Source organism: Myxocyprinus asiaticus, chromosome 38 (genome assembly GCF_019703515.2).
Source record: "Myxocyprinus asiaticus isolate MX2 ecotype Aquarium Trade chromosome 38, UBuf_Myxa_2, whole genome shotgun sequence".
NCBI lineage: Eukaryota > Metazoa > Chordata > Actinopteri > Cypriniformes > Catostomidae > Myxocyprinus > Myxocyprinus asiaticus.
This window is the reverse complement of record NC_059381.1, coordinates 32041840-32063232: the sequence shown is the minus strand read 5'-3', so window position 1 is coordinate 32063232 and position 21393 is coordinate 32041840.

The following is a 21393-nucleotide window of genomic DNA, read 5'->3' as shown; positions in this document are numbered from 1 at the left end:
TTAACTAAAAAAACGAGTAAGAAAATGATTATTTGGAGTGTTCCTCTCCTCACTGAATTCATCCACTCTAAACGTTCCAGGCACCATGGCTGCCTTTTAACAGAAATAAACATATGTCTTTGGGTTTCTTTAACCAACTGTGTGACTGAACTGTGATCTTGGTCAGCGTGAAATACTGTTAATGCATAACAGACAATTTTTATTACTTAAGCAACACATGCGTTTAGCCATCCAAAAAGCTGCAGACATGTTGTGACCTTTCCAAAAACATTAGACACCATAGGAAGCTCTGTGTAGTACTTTCTAGCACTTCAAAGCATATCCAGGATTAAAACATTCTTGCTTATAGATATTGTGCAGAATTTTGTCCCCATACTGTTATGTCAGCTGTCAGATGTTCAGTAAAGCATGTATTATTGCGAACATACAGTATGTCTCAACCATAGGTACATTGACTCTCAATATGATGATTTAACCATTTTAGCTCAGTCTCTCCTTATCCAAACATATTCTGGGATGAATAAACAGCGTCCTACTTTTAATAATTTGTTGAGCTGTTTTGTTAGGTTATGCAACTGCCCTTGATCTAAGTTAATTCCAGGGCCTACCATACAGCAAGCGCTTTCCCATGAACATTGGGATTTGACCAAATTGAAACACATGAGCTTGTTCTCAGAGTGCATTATAAAAAAATGCATGCAAAATGCAAACCGCTATGATTACTGTAAGTCAGTGATGTGAGCTTTTAGACGATAAAAGTCAGTTTTCCTTTGCGACTGATCTTGGAAACCATTAAAAGGATAGTTCACCCCAAAATGAAAATTCATGTGTTTCATGGAACACAAAGATGTTAGACAGCATGTTAGGGTCTGACAACTTCACCATTCACATCTTGTTTTAACAGAATGAAAGTGAATGAAACATTCTGTCTAACATCTCCTTTTGCGTTCCTTGGAAGAAAGTCATACTTTTTTGGAACAACATGAGGGTCAGTAAATGACAAAATGTTCATTTTTGGGTGAACTATACCTTTATGTCCGCACTGATTTACATAACTCATATATTCACCTTCAATAAAAACCCTGTGCCAAAAAGCTAAAGACATCATGATTTGCCAGTTTTCTTATCTCCTTTCTGTTCCTCCCTAATACTCTCTTTCTCTCTTTAAAGCTCAACAGAATGAACCTAATCTGTTTCCATAAGCTTCCTTAAGTTTTAAACAAATGATTAAATATATGCAACTTGTAGAGAGACAGATAAAGAGAGACTAAGGGAAACATATGTGTCTGAAACTGGGCATTCTCTGTGTTTATACTCCGTCTGCTCACTCGCCTGTGAACGACCACTTCTTCACAATGATGCTATATGATTTGGTTCCAGAACATTCATCTTAATGACCTCTACATGTCAAAGCAGCATTTTCAACTCAGATACTATTGTTTGACCCCTGACATTCACTTATTTAATAGGATATATTGGAATATTTGGTTCTTGTAGCATTCGGATCAGTGTGATCAGATTTATTCTCTCCACTGGGGTGATTAGCATTTAAAATGAGCATCCATGACATTCTGGAAAGTCCCAGGTGCTTCTTTAACTGCAAATGCTAAGGTATTCCGTACTCACTTGGGGACCACGTGTAGTCCTTTAATTAGAAGTGAATAAAATAAAGTTTCTCATTTTCTTTCTTACCAAAGAGTGCAGGTTTGTGTTTTGATTTTGCAAGTATTTACTCTATGGTTCCAGACCACAAACCAGTAATTTCCTGTTTTGGGGGGATTTTCTTTCATATTTCTCGCTCCCCCTTGACATGTCAGACGATAAAGAACAAACTTCTATCTGCTGCATTTGCCATCATTTTATGGACATTCATTCTAAGGTTATACAAAAAGGGTTATTTAACACCCTAACCTTGGACACTCAACAAATACAAATGAGCGCATTGTAGCATAAAAAGGAGAAAATAAAAACTGTGTTGTAATATGTTAAAATAGAGATGTTAACACAAGTGCTTTTTATCTTGAAGTCCTTAATTGTGAGTAGAGAAAACAAATGTATGTGTTGTTTTCATGTGGGTTTTTAATGCAGTAAAGAACTTTTACAGGGTCGGTTACAGTGATTTTTTGCATCTTTTGGTGGTCCTGGAACAACAGTCCTGTTGAACCAAAACAGTCCTAACCCTAACCATTTACTATCGCTAAAATTGGAGGGAAATTAAAAAAAAAAAAAAAAAAAACAGCACAAAATTATTTTTGTACTCCATTTTTTTTGCTTTGTTTTCCCAGTAAAAATATTTAAACATCCATTAAAACAATATACTTTTACTTGAGAAGCATAAAGGGCATAAGATATTAAGTCTTGGTTACAGAGAAAACTATTTGCAGAGAAAAATAAACTTAAAGATGCACTCAGTAACTTTTGTCTCTGTGTTATCTTGGACTTACACTGACACCTAGCGGCTTGAATGCAGCATCATTTAAAATCAATAGTTTTAGTTTCAGATGCCATTGTAGAAATGTTTTATTCACAGTCGGCCTTGATTACTTTAATCAGTGAGTGAAAGTGTCAAATAACAGGACGGTTACTGAGATTAAGCGAGTAGAATTCAGCTGGTCATGTGATTCTAACATGGCAGCCCCCATGTGCGGACCCTCTCCATGTAGAATAAAACAGCTTTTATAAGGTTACTGATATGACTGGAGTCTTCATTTTAATGTGCGTGGTCATGATTTCCTACATATATTGCAAAAGTACAATTAATATCTTTAGAAGTTAAACTTTTTTAATGAGGAAAAAAATTACCGAGTGCACCTTTAATTCCAAAGAAAACCTTTTTTTTTCTCACACCATTGCCAAATAGTTTTTTCTCACATTAAGCATAAACCTTACCTAATTTTTCTAGTTTTCTCTGAGAACAAGCTTTGCTTCACAAGTAATTTTGTCTTGTTTTTTAAAATGCTTAGATATTTTGACTACAAATTAAAGACAAAAATACCTAGCCCTAACCCTGACCCTGAACGTTACCCTAAAATCTGATTGGTTTACACAAAAGTTGTTCCTGTACCAACAAGGATGTTGGTCCAAAAACTCGCTCTACTTGGCAAAATCACAGTGACTGTACAAGTTAATATGTGTGCTGCAGTTCTTCAAGGTATACCCAAACCGATTTGTTACAATATAAAGTTTGTATAAAACGGTCCCTTTCTATTTGCTAAATAAAATTGTATGTTGCTTTTGTAGTCCAGTTGTTTACTGTATTTTCCCTTGCATGGCATCTGTGGTTGTGGTATGTTATGAGGTATGTCACAGCCAATTCTTTATTTCAAGGTCAACTCTGTGCAGGAAATCGATAGTTATTGATTTCGCCATCATTGACACACTTTTTTTTTTCACTGCTAGAAGTGTCATTAATCGGGTAATTTACATAACATTGTATGGAGAGGGAAAACTCTGCATCTTTGACTGATTATGCTTATCTTTTTAACCTTTATTGTCATTCTCTGGCATCAAGGCTGGCCATTGAGAGGTATGAGAGACTGATGTTACATATCGCAGTGGAGTAAACTGGAGTTAAAGGTTTTCTCAGAGGGCTGAGCAGGAGTGGTCAGAGGGGAGAACAGGACATTAGTATTAGCAACTCTCAAGCAGTAGGTCTAAACTTGGATATTATCTAACAACTATACTGTTTCTAGAGTTCTTAGGCTTTAGACTGGTTGTACTGAAGAGGAAGTAAATGTCCCTGATGGTTTCAGAAACTACATACAGTGCAAAAAATAATTTTCTTACTCAGTATTTTTCTTGTTTTTCATATCTAAACACATTTGTTATTTTTAAGTGTGCTCCTTTAAGTGTGAGTGCTCCTTGTGGCCGTTATCAGTGGCGTTGAGGGACAGCGGTCGGCAATGCTCTCTGCATCCCTGATGCACGCTGAACTCGCTCTGCTTTTCTGCAGCTTGCGCTCCTTTCCAGTTAAATCACAAAGAAAAATGCAAACAGACGTGTCTCTGCTCATGATACACATCTACTGACGTACAGATGCAATCTTCGTTTATTAAAATTAAAAGTTATATTAAGGCGTATTAGAGAACCCGGAACTCCTTGTACTACTGTAGACACAAAAAACTTTACCATGAGACCAATCAGTCATTCTGGGTAAATTTAACTGATCCATGGTTTATTTTAATTTATCAAAATCTCAGTACTGACAGTGTTAGATGTATGGATCAAAACGCTTTGTGACATCAAAGGAAAAAAGTAGGCCCCATCACTTTTTCAAACATAGTGACGCGCTTGCTTATACCCATTTTATATAGCCATTTTGGTTTTCATAATATCCTTGTTGTAGGAATGTTTAGAAGTTTTTACCGGATAACCTTTAAAAAATACAGAGTAATAAAAGAATTTTTTTCCAGTGTACTTACAAATGTTGGCTTAAAATAACAGTTCACCCAAAACTATTAAACACAAAATTAGATATTTATACTTATATAAATAATTATTGTCCTTTTAAAGGGCAATTTTTTTTGCTGCATCTGATGACAAACACTTATCCACATACACACATACATACAATATACAAAATTAACAATAACATTTTATATAATACACATAGAACCAATACAGCTTATAACACACCGTTTTACAGTATTTATTGGCTATTCATTAACTTTTCACTCCGTGCATTAGATATACACTCACTGAGCTCTATATTAGGAACACTATGGTCTTAATAAAGTGCCTGACGTGGTTTTCTGCTGTTGTAGCCCAGCTGTCTGGCCATTCTCCCTTGACCTCTTTCATCAACAAGGTATTTCCGTCCACAGAACTGCTGCTTACTGGATGTTTTTGGTTTTTGGCACCATTCAGAATAAATTCTAGAGACTGTTGTGTGTGAAAATCCCAGGGGATCAGCAGTTACAGAAATACTCAAACCAGCCCGTCTGGCACCAACAATCATGCCACAGTCGAAATCACTATGATCAAATTTTTTCCCCATTCTGATGATTGATGTGAACATTAGCTGAAGCTCCTGACCCGTATCTGCATGAGTTTATGCATTGCACTGCTGACAGTATCAACACTCGGCATATAGAACTCAACATTTGAGCAATCAATAATTATAGATAACCCCCCCCCCCCCCCCGAACATTACAAAACAAGCAACTCAAAGTGACCAAAAAAATAAATAAAAAAACAGCAAAGAATTTTAAATTGCAAACATACAGTATATGTACATTTTTCATCAGTGTTTGTATATATACAAGAAATTACTGTAATGCACACACATCTAATCATAGTGATTGTATTGCACAGTGCACTACATCACAGTAATGGCAAAAATGTACTCGTAATTTACTTGTAATTGCAATAAACTGTATAACTACTGTAAAAAGATTACAGTAGAAACCTAAAAAATACAACCACACTAAAATACACTTCAGTGCTGTTAAATTCTCTAGTATCCAAAATTAACACTGTAATTTACAGCATATAAGTATATTATCAATATTATATATTATTTAGTGTTAATTTGATAAATCATTAATATGGAGTATTAAACACTGAATACATTTTTGTTGTATTTCATTGTACTGTAATTTTTGAGAGTTACTGTACCGTTGTCCCAGGTACAGTAGAATTCATGTATAATGCTACCTAAAGAATGTAATATTTAATACACAAATTCCACTGACTTCTTTAAGAATTTTGTTTTCTTTATTTTTTTTTTAATGTACAATCTTTTATGGCTACGTTTTCTCTGCACATGAATGCAGCAAGCGAGGTCGGAAGATGATATCTGCAACCACTGATCTAGAGTCAGTTTTCGTGTTTCACTAATAGGGTTTGGATTTGGCTTAGGGAACTGATTCTAGACCAGCAGTTATTGGCCGCTTTATCCCAGAGCAGAAATCGGAAGCAACAGGCAAGGCGGTGGATTGAATAAGATAATTCCGCTACAAACTCTGTATGCGTGTGCGGAGGTTTTAACCAATCAAATGCTCATGTGTACATTGGAGGCAAAGCAGAATGCAATGCTGGTGTTCGTATACGTTTATTAGTTTTGATGCGGGGATTTTGTGTGTGTGTCAAAGAAATTTGCTTGGCCAATATACAGTATTATTAGGTTTACATGTTCAAATGAGGGTGATCTTTCATTCGTTTGAGGGTGCCCCGTAGAACCGGGCCTGCATAGAACTGGGCCTGTGACTCGTAAGACAAATGTTTCCAAACAGTACATTTCTCACTACACTTGAATGAGTCAGTACACATCGGATGTTGCCTGTAAGGCTTTTTTTGGTTTGGCTCCTGTGTTAACCCAGAGGGTGTTGCACTGATGGCCATTCAAGTGTAAAATGCAGTATCATGAATAGTCAAATGTATTGGTGCACATACTTACAGTATCAGTATGGAAATGTGATTGGTAATAACAGCCACGGGCCAACCACAAACCCCTTAGGGCTGGTTCTCTGTGGAGATCTGACCCAGTCTTTCACCAACATACACTGGAGTTCACAAGGTCCGGTTTGGAAAAACACATAGTCAAGGTTAATGACATGCCTTGGGCAAAACTCATTGTGGTGGAAAAGGGATGTCTGTGAGCCGTTGTAATGTTCTTATGTAACTGGCGCTTGGGTCCTGATTTCACCACAGTGTTGGAACCAGCGCGAGCACTGTGCTCGCTAAAAATATCACATTTGCAATGGCACCACCTACAACAAAGAAACACTACAAATGATATCTCTTTAATATATCAGTTGTTTCTCTTTTCATTAACAAATGCTGACATATACTGTACAACTTTTGATTTAAAAAAGTTTTAATATATGTTAAAATTAACATTAACCAAGATTAATAAATGCTGAAAACGTTTTGTTCATTGTTAGTTCATGTTAAATAATGTTGTGAACTAATGTTAACAAATTAAACCTTATTGTAAAGTGTTACCCTACTTTCTTACTATATATTATGCCAACATGGTACAGTATAGTATGTCAATTGAGTGAGATGTCCGAATCGATATACTAAAATACATAATTGTTTGACATATATGATGGTTTTATGATAATATTATATAAAGTTGTTTGTTTTTAATAGGGCCTCTTATTATGGTTTACAGGCCTCTGGAGTCATGGCATAGTAGCCCTGAGGTGATGGGGAGGGGTGCAGGGAGAGATAACTTTGCTGGCACCCATTCAAGCACAGTAACATTTTTTTAACCCTTTAAGCTCGGATGGGCCGGATGGGTGTTTAACCAACACAAAATAGTAATCTTTTGGTAGCTTAGAAGCTCTACTTTACAATGCATGCAGGCATTATGACCAAAACTGAACAAGTGCTTTGAAACTGGCAGACAATTCAGAAGTGTTCTGTTTTGATAATTCATAAAAAATTGCACTGTACAAATTGCACTCAGTAAAAACTTCAAACTCATCAAATAGACATTTTTTTACTCAAAGACAGGTATATAGCGAGTAATAGCTAAGTACATGTCTTCAAATATCATGACATACATGTTACATGTAAACAGGTGTTGCTTGTATGCCACCTTTTTGCTTATAACATATTCCATGACACACACCATGACTTAGATGAGGTGATTATCTTTCAAATGAGCCCACACACAACATAATCGGATGCATAGATCATTAAATAATCCACACAAAGCACAATGTGCACAATGTGCACACAGCATTTGGCATATTGAAATCTGGCTGGAAACACGTTAGCTTTCATGGATCAGATGACATCATCAGAAATGATATAGTGTCATGGAACCCTAAACCAATCGGATTGGGTTCAGATTGGTGCAAAAATCATCCATATTTGGGCAGAGAGACATGTGATTGGTTACTGTTACATATGGCCACCAGGAGATGGTGCTAAGAACATGATGCCAAGAACATTGGAGAAGCTTTGTACACTTGGAGATGTTTTTGTACACTAGGATAAATTATTTTTGTGATGCTAAAACTTTTGATTTCTTTGTCATATCAATGCAAAAATGTTCTCAGTTACAGTTGACATGATTGGGAATGAAATAAAAGCAGTTCTCAGAGCCACCTTATTTACACCCAGAGAAATCTAAAGTCAAATCAGAAAAATAAGAAAAAAGTAAATTTTTGGCTCAAGTTTTTTTTGTGATTTTCAGCAGTTTCTTATGCTGAGAGAATCTCTGAATTTATCATAATCTATATAATTAAAAAAAATGTAACATTTTCTTTAAAATTATATCAAACACTTGACCCTCCTTATTTTTCTTTTACGCCATCCACATTATCTTTTTAAGCAGTACACTTTTAAGTGCCAACAATTGTCCCATTTGTGTCTATTCTTATTTCTTGGATTTTTTTAGGAGAAACATTTGAGACAAAATTGACCGACTAACTAGTTTTAGCTCTTTTATTTATTTTTTCAGCAGTGTGAGAAGGACTCCATTAGGTCTCTTCAGCAATGAAAGAGCAAACTCTGGGCAACAAAATAATCAGAGTGACTATTTGCACTAGGTGTGAATAGCACCCGGCACACAGCACGGCTACTTGCACTCAAATAGTCTGCTGGAAACTAGTGATGGGAAGTCCGATTCTATTCTGTGAACCAGTTCTTTCAGATGGTTCATTTCAATGAACTGGTTCAAAAAACTGATTCACCAGTTCATTTACGTCATCATGTAACATCACTATATATAATGCTAATACGCCGGCGTCGTAGAATACACGCACTAACACATTCAATTAAAGCCATATTTAAGGGCATATTGCTGATTATAACATTTATTTAATTAAGTTATAATAATAACGGTGTTTATTGTCATCAGTGTTTCATTCAGTGATCTTACAATACATCCTACATTAAAGTTTTGCACCTAAAGCACCCAATACTGACACTGATATACTAACTTGGATGTTCTACACATGTTTAAAGCATAAAAAGTGATTAAACTAGTCTTAATCAACTCACCCTTTTTTACAGAAACCATGATCCAGCTCATCACAACTTCAGATATAATCTGCATGCACAATACTCAATAGTAAAATTTGTTTACGTCTCTTGACTGAAAAGTTTCGCCCCCTCATTCAAGTCCTCAGTTCACACATGCTCATCAGCTGCTCACTGATCAGCAGTTCTCAGTATTATATCCGAAAGAGGCGATTCTCAGTTCAGTGTACTGGTGACTCGCAAACTGCTGTGATCGACTCAATGTACTGTTGACTCAAGAGCTGTAGACTGGATCATCTTCATACGCTGATAAAACGGTAATACAATCAAGTCCTAAACATATTTCCTGTATGTTTTATTTGTTACATTTCGCCCCTTAATCACACACATGCTCAATGTCAGCAGCTCATTGGTGTCGGACTCAGGATGTCGGACACCTCTGAAAGAGGCGATTCTCAGTTCAATGTACTGACTCAAGAGATGTAGACTGGATCATCTTCATATGTTGATAAAACGTTAATAATGTTACGAACAACTCATTGTACTGTTGACTCGAGAGCTGTTGCGACCCGAGCGTTCAGTCCGATTTGTGAACTAGTTGGAGCGGATACGTAATTGCAAAGAAGAGTTGGCAAAATCAGATATCACCAGTTGTAGGATCATATTACTCCCGGTTATCAGCTCATTTTGATTCAGAGTGTCAGGCACATCAGAGAGACAGGTTAGGAGAGAGTAACTTGTGGATCAGTGTTGACTCGAGACGCGAACTGTTTCAAATGATTCAGTCCGATTTGATGAACTAGTTCAACTCGTTCACTAAAAAGAACTGGTTCAAAAGAACGATTCATTCACGAACTGGACATAACTACTGGAAACCGAAATTGATTTTCTTCATGCGGATGACCCAGGTTCAATTCTCCCTTTTGTACCTCTTTTTCCCATCCTGTTTCCACTCTTAACTTTTCCTTTAATTCTACTTATAATAATAAACAAAAAATAATATTAAGGTTTATTGCCTTGCCCTAGTAGTCCCTACTAAGCCCCGTTAGTATTATTCTTCTTCTTCTGGCTGGGAGTCTATTGCAGCCCTCTGAACCGTACATAGGAAAATTATGGCACACTGATAGGTGTGTGCATGAATAGTCCTCATACCAAATTTGAGGTCTCTAGGACAAACTTGTAGCTCCACCACCATGTCAAAAATTCACTTTCTTTTGTGCATATCTTTTGATCCATTTGTCATAGAAACTAAAGATTATTTTTGCATCTGATAACTCTACTCCTGATGATTCCAATGGACCCCTTACATTAAAACCCTGCCCCATTACAGTGGCCACCATATTGGATTATGACATTTACAGTTTCAACTTTTCCCATCCTTCAGACTTGATCTGATTTTCCTAAACAATGGCTTAAATTAATCTGCAGACTGAGCCACACAGAACTGACCAGAAAACATTTTAATTTGTGCTACTGTTCAGAAATTATGCTAACGCGAACTTAAACAGGAAGTGAGACTATGCCTCGGCAACACTTTGTCCTATCGAAACTAAATTTGGTATGCTTCATCATGACCATGATCTTAGGGAACATGAATAGTTTGGTGACAGTGCCACCTATGGGTCAAAATATTTATGGCTATTTTGGGCTGTAACTTTTGAACTGTTTGTCCTAAAATTATGAGTTTGGTGTATTTGGAATCATTGGGCCATGAGGATTTTATCACAACATCGGACATATAACCTCTCCACCATTTTTTATTTTATGAAAAACTAATGTATATTTTAAATGCTTTGTCTGACTTGAATGAAAATTGGCAGGGGTCTTCGACATCATGTCCTGAGAGTACCTAAGCATTTTGGAGACAGCGCCTCATAAATGGTCAAAATTCTTAGTCAATTTAAACAAAATTTTTAATGTATTATTGCTTCCTTATTCTATGTCTGCTGAAAATGGCAGAGAGAAATTTCTAAATGTATTTATTATATAATGTTTTTTTTTAAATTTAAAACCTGCTGCTCTCAGCTTGGAATGTCTCTTTGGCACTTTTGAGCTGTGTCAACTGAATGGCCCAGTGGTTAATGCATTGAAATACAGGTCAAAAAGTTGTGAGTTCGAGTCCAGAAATGGGCTGTTTCACAATTTGCACTTCTGTTGATCTCTGAGTCTTCATATTGTGCTTACTACAATGCAGACTGTACTTTATTGCGTAAAACTATGGTAGGGTTAGGTTTAGGGGTAGGGGTTGTTTTAGGGTGTCTGTTGGTATCTAAATAAACCCAATAAACACACTGCAGTGATACTGTATGTTAGTACTGATTTAGGAGTGCAAATAGTATCTAACACTATTAGATACTTTTTTATTATATACACTATTAGATGCTTTTTGTTGCTATTTACACTTAGTGTGAATAGCATCTATCACTGTTAGCCTCTGTCAAAAATATTCCTCATGTCAGATCCCCTCTGCTAGCATTGGTACTGTAGATTGATATATTTTACTTTTAAGTTGTTCACCAGGTATGGAATAAAAAGATTTAATTTTCTTGGGACCACTGTAGAGAGTTCCCATTATTTCCTATATGAGTCAGCATAGCAGTGCAAACAAATACACACATACACTCACATTACTCAAATAACATCGCTCTTGCCAGTTTTTAAGCTGTTTTGCCCTTTCTGTAAGGCATTGAGATGGATGGCAGTGTGACGTGACTTTGACTGAGTGACGCTCTGAAATACACTCTCGAAGAATTAAGCACCTTTCCTCACTGTAGCTAGCATTAGCATCACAAAAATTAAGTAAACAAAGCTTTGCCTGGGTGCAAACTTAGTGCATTACAGTTGTCTCAGCTGCTGTGGCAGATGAAATATTAATGAAGCAATTGAAGCTGACTTAAATATTCATTTGTTTACATTTACGACACTTACTGTGTTATTTTAGCTAAGATGTTGTGACTTTGTGCTGTTACTACAGTGTAAGGTGAGCCTGGGTTATTTGCCACATGTTTTACTCCAGTCAGTGGATATATTTCAGGGTATGTTTTTTTTTTAAAGTCAAGTTTCTGTATGGACACATACATTGAAGTCTTGGCAACAAAAATTTCCATCATTATTTCCCAGGAAAAGATAGGGTACAAAAAACCCATATGCTAGCTCGCTGTGCAAAGTGTTGCATTATAACATATTACATGGTAAGAGCTGGATGCACCAAAATCACATATGAGATACATATCACACATTATGGTAATTTCATATCTAAGAACAAACATTTATGTTGCCTATACTTTTATTTTCTCTGATCCATACTGATTATATTTTGTATATTTTCTTATTCACCACAAATGTAAGTAGATCCTAGAGGTCTTGAATTAATTGTTAAATGCATACCTCTGGACTTTAGTTGCCTGGGACCTCTTTCCACCTCCTTTACTTCATCCATTTTTTGGAATTATGCCCCCACTTCTTTACTATTCCTCAATCTTTCTCGTCTGAGTCATCCAACAATAAAAAATAAAAAAATGCCAAAATTTAATTAGCAAAAGTGTATAGGGTCTTTAGTGTCCCAATATGTGTAATAGTGTCACAATATACAGTATTTTTCCACTTCAATAAATGATATTTTTATGATTATTTCATATCTATTTAAGTTTACTAACACATGATATATATTTCTTTATTACAAGACAAATGAGTACCATATTCTGACAAAATACTACTATAACATGTAGATTTTCTGCACAATGGTGGTGAGTTTTCAGTATCCCATATGCGTGTACACATACAGTACATACTGTATTATCCTCAAGGTGGTGCTGTTGTTTCAGTGATTGACTTGATTTATATTTGACAATGCTATTTGATGAAGAAGCACCATGGAAGTAAACTATAGCAAGTGTAACACATGAAAAGTATGATTTGGCTATTGTCATTTTGTAACACTTGGGACATTCTCCCTAGCAGTCACTAGAGGTTCCTCGAAGAATTAAGACTTTTAGTTTGAATATTGGTTTTGGTTTTTGTTGTGTCTGTTCTCTGTGTTCCCTTTGATTGATTCCATCTGTGTCTTGTTAACCTTGTTAGTTCTTGTGTACATATTGCCTTCGTGTTCTCTCTGTCTTTGTCAGTTGTTTTCCCTTTCATGGATGTAATGGTTTGTTCCGTGGTTGAGTTTTGAGTTCTTTGTTTATTTCTTTGAGTTCTTTATTAAAAACCTGCACATAGATCCTCCTTCTCTCGCCTCATTCCTGCAAACATTACAGAACAACTGACCAGACTATGGATCTAGCGGCTTGGCAGTTGTTGTCTCTCAGACAAGAAGGTGATACCATCGAGCAATATGCAGAGCAGTTCTGCAGTCTCAACCAGGATTTCAGTTGGGGAGATATTTGTCTCAAGGACTGCTCTTGGTTCGGACTCAACGAGCCAGTGAAATCATGTCTGCCAGGAGGCAGATGTGATCTTTCCTTGGTTGAGTGCATGGACTATGCGTTGATTCTCCCCTTACTCTGTGGGGTATGGCAGTAATCCCATGCTGCTGCCAGCACCCATGCCTGCCACGGTCAACAAGCCAGCGCCTGAAGCCTCGTCCGTCCCAGAGCCAGCCCCTGAAGCCTCGTCCGTCCCAGAGCCAGCGCCTGAAGCCTCGTCCATCCCAGAGCCAGCACCTGAAGCTTCGTCCGTCCCAGAGCCAGCGCCTGAAGCCTCGTCCGTCCCAGAGCCAGCACCTGTAGCCTCGTCTGTCCCAGAGCCAGCGCCTGTAGCCTCGTCTGTCCCAGAGCCAGTGCCTGAAGCCTCGTCCGTCCAGAAGCCTCGTCCGTCCCAGAGCCAGCGCCTGAAACCTCGTCCATCCCAGAGCCAGCGCCTGAAGCCTCGTCCATCCCAGAGCCAGCGCCTGAAGCCTCGTCCGTCCGAGACCCTGCGCCTGAAACCTTATCCGTCCCAGTGCCAGCATCCTCTGCCATGGAGGCTATTCCCACAGCAGTGCTCGCAGCCATCTGGAAGAGGAGGAGGAGGAGAATAAGGGCTCCTACTCCCCAGTCGCTGCCAGCGCTCACGTCCACGGAGGCCGTTCCCCAGTCGCTGCCAGCAATCCCGGCCCTGGAGGCCATTTCCCAGTCGCTGCCAGCGCTCCCGACCATGGTGGCCATCGACGAGCCTGTCCAGTTCCCCGAGCCTGTCCAGTTCCCAGAGGCAGTCAATGAGTCCGCCATCCAGTCTGCTGACCCCTGTCCAGTGGCCGCCATCCAGTCTGCTGATCCCTGTCCTACGGCTCCACCTCCTGCGGCTCCGCTCCCTGAGTCTCTGCCTCTTGCGGCCCCGCCCTCTGAGTTTCCGCCTCCCTGGCTGCCAGACCTCGCTCCATTCCTGGAGCCACTTCCCTGGCCACCGGCTCCGCCCTGGTCACCTGGTCTACGCCTGTCTCAGGACCCTTCACCGGCTCCACCTTGAACAATTTTTTTGTTTTGTTTTATGTGTTATGGAGCGTCAGGAGCCGCTCCTTAGATGGGGGACTCTGTAGAAGAATTAAGAATTTTAGTTTGAATATTGGTTTTGGTTTTTGTTGTGTCTGTTCTCTGTGTTCTCCTTGATTGATCCCAGCTGTGTCTTGTTAACCTTGTTAGTTCTTGTGTATATTGCCCTCGTGTTCTCTGTCTTTGTCAGTTGTTTTCCTTTCATGGATGTAATGGTTTGTTCCATGGTTGAGTTTTGTGTTCTTTGTTTATTTCTTTGAGTTCTTTATTAAAATCCTGCACATAAATCCTCCTTCTCTCACCTCATTCCTGCAAACATTTCACATTTGGGTTGACTACTGAAATTCTTAAGTTGTACGTCTATTTAGATTTGTTACTGAGAAAATACATATGTATAATTTGCATGTAGACTGTGTTAATGTGAGCTCAATATGAGTTTGACACTCAAATGAGTCTCATAAAATTTCAGTGTGAAAGTAATGAATCCATTTTATCATTTGTTGCATTATCTCTGATATATGAAAAATAAAACACCAAATTCTAACAGAAAATATTCTGTTCTATTATTTTCTAATTGTCTTAATGATTTGAAATTTTTACACTATCTAGGCATTTTGTAGATCCATTTGTGATATAAGTGGCGAGTCACTAAAGACTGATTTCAAGCTTGATTACACTTCCTAGCACCATCTAGTGCTATGCGCATGTGTCAAGCACTAGGAAGTGTAATCGAGCTTGAAATAATGATCGTGCCAAGAGGCTGCAATCGTAAGATGCATTGTACTGTAAAAAAGGAGTTACATTTTGGTCTGTTCTCACCCAAAACCACATAGATTGCTTCAGAAGACATGGATTAAACCATTGGAGTCATATGGATTAGACTAGTTGTTTGCTGCATTTATGTGCTTTTTGGAGCTTCAAAGTTTTGGTCACCATTCACTTGCATTGTATAGACCTACAGAGCTAAGATTCTTTTAAAAATCTTAATTTGAGGGGCCTGGGTAGCTCAGTGGTAAAGACGCTGTCTACCACACATGGAGTTCGCTAGTTTGAATCCCAGGGCGTGCTGAGTGACTCCAGCCGGGTCTCCTAAGCAGCCAAATTGGCCCGGTTGCTAGGGAGAGTAGAGTCACACGGGGTAACCTCCTCGTAATGTGGTTTGCTCTCGGTGGGGTGCGTGGTGAGTTGTGTGTGGATGCCGCGGTGGATGGCATGAAGCCTCCACATGCGCTATGTCTCCGCAGTAATGTGCTCAACAAGCCACGTGATAAGATGCACGGGTTGACAGTCTTAGACGTGGAGGCAGCTGAGATTGAGGCGAGTCACTACACCACCACGAGGACTTAGAGCATATTGGGAATTGGGCATTCCAAATTGGGAGAAAAAGGGGAGAAAATCCAACAAAAAACAAACATTTGTGTTCTGTGGAAGAAATTAAGTCATACACATCTGGGATAGCATGAGGGTGAGTAAATGATAAGAGAATTTTAATTTTTAGGTGAACTATTCCTTTAGTAAAAATAAATTACACTCCCTGGCTTTATATGCATCTACTAAAAGTCTTGACTCCAACCCTGATTTTTTCTCATTCAGGCTTTCTTATGCCCATCAACATCGCTCTTCTTCAGAGCGTCTTACTCAGCACGCTCCTCTTGAGCCTTGTTTGCGCTTACTCGGGAACAGCACTTAAAGCGTGCGAGCTAAGAATAAAACACTGCCAATGTACTCTCTCAGACTCACTCCTGCAGTGTTTAAATGGGTGTAGTGTGTCTGCGGGGAGACTCTTTCACTAGCTCCACTATTCATCTCATGCACTTCAACTCCTGTCCTGAGCACCCAGGGATAACGAACTAGCAATTCACTCTAAAAGGGCCTGAAATACTCTCTCCATTGACACTTTAAAGAATGAAAGCTTATTCAAACACACATCAGTCACTCTAAAGCAGTGGTTCTCAACCAGTTGGGTTGCAACCCAAACATGCGTAGCAGGCCTGTTCTGCTAGGGTTGTGCACAGCTGGTTCAAAATGATGCTAAATGGATATAATAAAACGCAACTTACCATATTGTGCATTTTTGTTATAGCAAAATAAATAGGCTTATCAGCTTTTAAAAAGATAGCATATTTTGATGTCTTTTGTTGTTGACATCAAAGGTTATGCATTCAATCAAACTCTAAAGTATTTTAGGGCACATTCATCTGTCACCTAGATGAAGCTAGTCAAATTAGGTCAATGTCAATATGAACAGGTTGCTTGACATGCCCTCATCCTCGAAACCTATTATCATAACAATGAAACAAATGTAAATATACTGTATATACGGTATATATTAGGGCTGTGAATCGCTAATGTTTTTTTAACTATTTAAATCGCACAGTTTTCTGTGATCAGTTAATCATTCATTAAAACAAACATTAAAATATAATCGTAAAATATATTTACTTTATGCGTTTTCTCAAAGAACTTGCAATAAATTGGTTAGTCATTGGTTTTTTTATTTTTATTTTTTTATTATTTAAATATGTACATGTTTAGATGTTAAAAATCTTCAGGTGTTTTCCAGTGGACATTTTTAATAATAGGATAAAATGGGGAGATTAAATTTATATCAATCTTTATATTCGAGAGAAACTTAAGTGTACATTGCCAATGCATTATTAGACACTATACATAGAGATATAAAATAAACTGAATGCTGAAGTTTAATTTGTTGAAGTTTAAAATCTCAAAACTATTATTTTCTCAGGCTGCCGTTCAGTCTCTATTGCGTACACGCTGGGTCTCTCTCTTGCAGTTTCCTTTTGACACTAGTTCAGATGACAGTGAGTGAGAGTTTTTGGGCAATGCAAAGAGATACGGCTGCTTGTCCGTATCTCTCCCACACCTGGCTCACCACTTGCGGGTGAAGTCTCCATTCTCCATACAGTAAATCCACTCCCATGTTAATTATGTTCGCCGTTTTTTTTAAGGCGTTAAACAGTCAAATGTTAATAGCAGAAATTAATGCAATACATTTATCAGCTGTAAAATATACTGTATATATATATATATATATATATATATATATATATATATATATATATACACACACACACACACATATACTGTATATACTGTATATATTAGTGCATAATATTTTGTAGTTAATCGTGATTAATTGCATATTTTGAAAATGCTGAAATTTTACACCATATACAGTATAATTCTTTTCCTGTCAAAATGCAGGAAAAAAATCTTAGGAAAGAAACCAAAACAGTGTGTTACAATATAATGCTTTAGTAACATTTTCCAAACAAAGTCTTCCACGGTATAAAGATAGAAATGGACTAAAATAGCACCAATTCAAGTAAAATGAAAAGCGTTTGTAGACAAAAATGTCTCATTCTGGGTTTTGGTGATAATTAAGACTTGACGTGCTTCTGTGGTAATTAAAATGCGCCTTACATAGGCTGAAAAATACTTGATTTCTATCACAAGTATCAGCCCATCTGGGCGTGTTTTGTACATCAAATAGCGTTAAAAGATCCTTTCTCCATCATTTTATCACTGACACAGAAGCGCTGTTGTATGTGTGTGTGTGTTGTGAAGTGTGAGTCAGTGTAATGACTCCGGGCAGACACATAACAAATGTTCCTCCCTCCCAACAAGTGTTTATGCTGGTTTATGCTTTATTAACGGTAAATGCGTTAATAGCGATTACGAAAAATTTACAGGTTAAACTTTAATTAATCGCATGTATTGACGCTAATTCTGACAACTCTATGTATATATACGTATATCAGAGCTGTCATAATTTACTTGTTAATGTATGCGATTAATTTTAAATGTTTAATCTTAATATTTCTGTTATATTTCGATTAACGCATTTGACAATTTGACATTAGATTCTGTCCTTTTATTTACCTCCTTGTGAGTTCTGAACAATGGTTGGAATCGGGAGGAACCTTTGCGATGTGTCTGGGATGATTACACTGATGCACACACCACAAACACACACATAGCGTGTCTCCTTATCAGTGATGAGGAAAGGAGCTCTTAATCCTAATTGCTGTCTAAAACACACCCAGATAGGACTTTTGACAGTAATCAAGTATTTTGCAGCCTCTGTAGGATGCAATTTAATCACAACAGAAGCATGTCAAGTCTTAACTATGATCAAAACAGCAAAAATGATCATGGCACTGATTATGGACCGCTGCGGCCTGCTAGCTTGTTGGGAGTTGTCCCATGGAGGGTCTGTCAATGCTCCGCTCAAAGTTCAAATAATTTCAACTTTGAACATGTTGCCACTGATTTTTTCGAAGTGTCAGCTAATGATTACTGGACAATTTAGATCAGGGGTATTCAATTAAAGTTCCAAGAGGTCCGGTCTCTAGTCCGGTCTCTACATTTCCTTCCCAGCAAAGGTCTGGACAATAACTTACATGGTGTCAGTAGTCAGTATACTGTAACTATGAAATGACATAAGGAATGCTTAATCAATGTTATGAAATAGTTATTATAAATGTACAAGTTGGCAGCAATAGTACTTTGTAAAAGAAAAAAGAAAAAATCATAAAGTCAAAACAGTCTCTTCAAAATTAGGCAAGGATTATGACATTGGGGCCCCAGAGACAAAGCCAAAGTAGTGGGGTTTGGAGAATATTCTACCAAAAGATTAAAATATTTCAATATGTTCATCAACCGAGTGCACTTTGATATGAATATTAAAAGATAAAATATGTTTGTTTTGATGCTGAATGACAGCAGTCCAGTATTTGTGTTTGAATATTTTTAGATACCTAAGTGGCATAGCAGGCCTTGTGACTAAAGAAAGAGACATTATGGGGGTTCAGGAGTACCCTGATTGCCACAGTTTACCGGCAGATTAATATTGTGGAGGATGAGTGATTAAGAGATTTAATGCCCATTGCAATGAATGGGGGACCTATGTGGGGAAGTTCTTTCAATTAGTCAAACTCCCACTTAGACTTAGACTTTGAGAACATTTAATGTTACTTGAATTGGTGCTATTTTACTACATTTCTAAAAAAAATATATATATAGATTCAAATATCAGCACTTTCAAAATCTGTGATTAATTTGTGATTAACAATGAAAAATTATGTGATTTATTCGTGATTGAAAATTTAAATCAACTGACAGCACTAATATATATACAGTATATATATACAGTATATATATATATATATATATATATATATATATATATATATATATCACACACACACACACACACACACACTGTATATATAAATCATCATATATTATTTATATTTAATTATCTTTATTTGGGGGCCTTTCTCAGCAATCATTGATATGCGATTCATTTTTATTAATTAATTGGCATGTGATGTAATTAATGACATTAAAAACTGTAATCAATTGACAGTTCTTTACATCTATACCTGACATCAAGGCTACATATATGACCTGACAATGGAACAACATTTTTGGGTGAACTCTTTCTTAAAGGTCATTTTTGTTTTCTTTTGTACACTAAACAATTTTGGTACTGTATTGGTCGCCACTTGATGCCCAATTAAAATCTGCAAAACAATTTAAAACCACAGCTGAAGCAGTACTAGTGGAATGCTACTGCTGTATAGGAGAGGATTAAATAAAAAGTATTTTACAAGTAAAAACTCAAGGACACTTGTAGGACATAAAAACACAACAGTATGACACCTTTAATCTTAACTTCTTTTAACTTCAGTCATGAGCATTTGTCATTTGATCTTCTTCTACTTGTCATTGAGTGGCTTTGTAAAATAGAATATTGCATCCAAGCTGGGATGAATGGATATCGCTCTCTTCACTCATGAATATTAATGTGATGAGACACTCTGTCTGCAATGTGCTGTGCAGGCAGGCCTGACCATAACAGATTACTGAATGACAGCTACAGCTGTACACGAGTTGGACTTGCACCTATGAGGAACTCATACTGTAAAATACAAAAGATCACAGATGGCTGGGTCAAGATGATATTTGTGCTGCATGCTGTTGAGATGAGAAAGAACATGGCAATTTCTCTGATTAATATAATACCTCAATAATAACCAGGCATGCTCGGAAATTAGATTGTCTCCATGCTCTTAAAATAACCAAGTTTTAAGATGACCTTTTTTGCATGCAATTTGATGCAAAAGGAGCAGGTTACAATTTTGAATAACAAATCCAACAGTATTTATCTTTGGTGTTTGGAATAAGCTGTATATACAATGTATAAGCTATCATACACAATCAAATAAAAAACAAAATAAAAAAAAAGAATTAAAAGAATTAAAAGAACTGTTCAAAAATAATGTGCTAATAACCTCTCAGAAGAGCATAGCAACTGCATCGAAACACCTTAGCAACCAACAAGAAGACCCTAGCGACAAGTTTTGCACTGTAAGCACCTCAAAAATTCAAATTTTGTTTAAAATTCATATTTGAAAATGCAATCATCTTAAACATTTATTAACTTTGTTCATATCTGCACATATAAATACACTGCAAAAATTGGTTTCTATTGAGTTTTTAAATACGTCTTTTTTTACTTGTTTTCCGGTAAAAATATCTAAAAATAAATTTACTTGAAGCAAAACTATCAAAATTATCTAGACTTATTTTCAGATAATACATATTAATTTTCTGAATATGCTGTCTTTCCTTACTGACGGATGTTTTTCACTTGCTTTAAAGATGCATTCAGCAATTTTTTTCATCATTAAAAAAGATATGAATTGTAATATGTAGGAAATCATGATCACTCACATTAAAATGAAGTAGTGCCCGACCGATATATTTATCACTCCTGTTTATCATAACTGTTTGCTGTTAGCCAGTGTAGAGCCGAGGAGGGTGGGGTCGGGCTGGAATGACGCACACCCGGTCCCCAATCAGCCTGATGGGGCGCGCGAGGGATAAAGGCGTAAAGGCGTACACTGGTGTAAGGGGGTTCAGTGGAAAGGAGGAGGCAAGAACCGGCTTGACAACT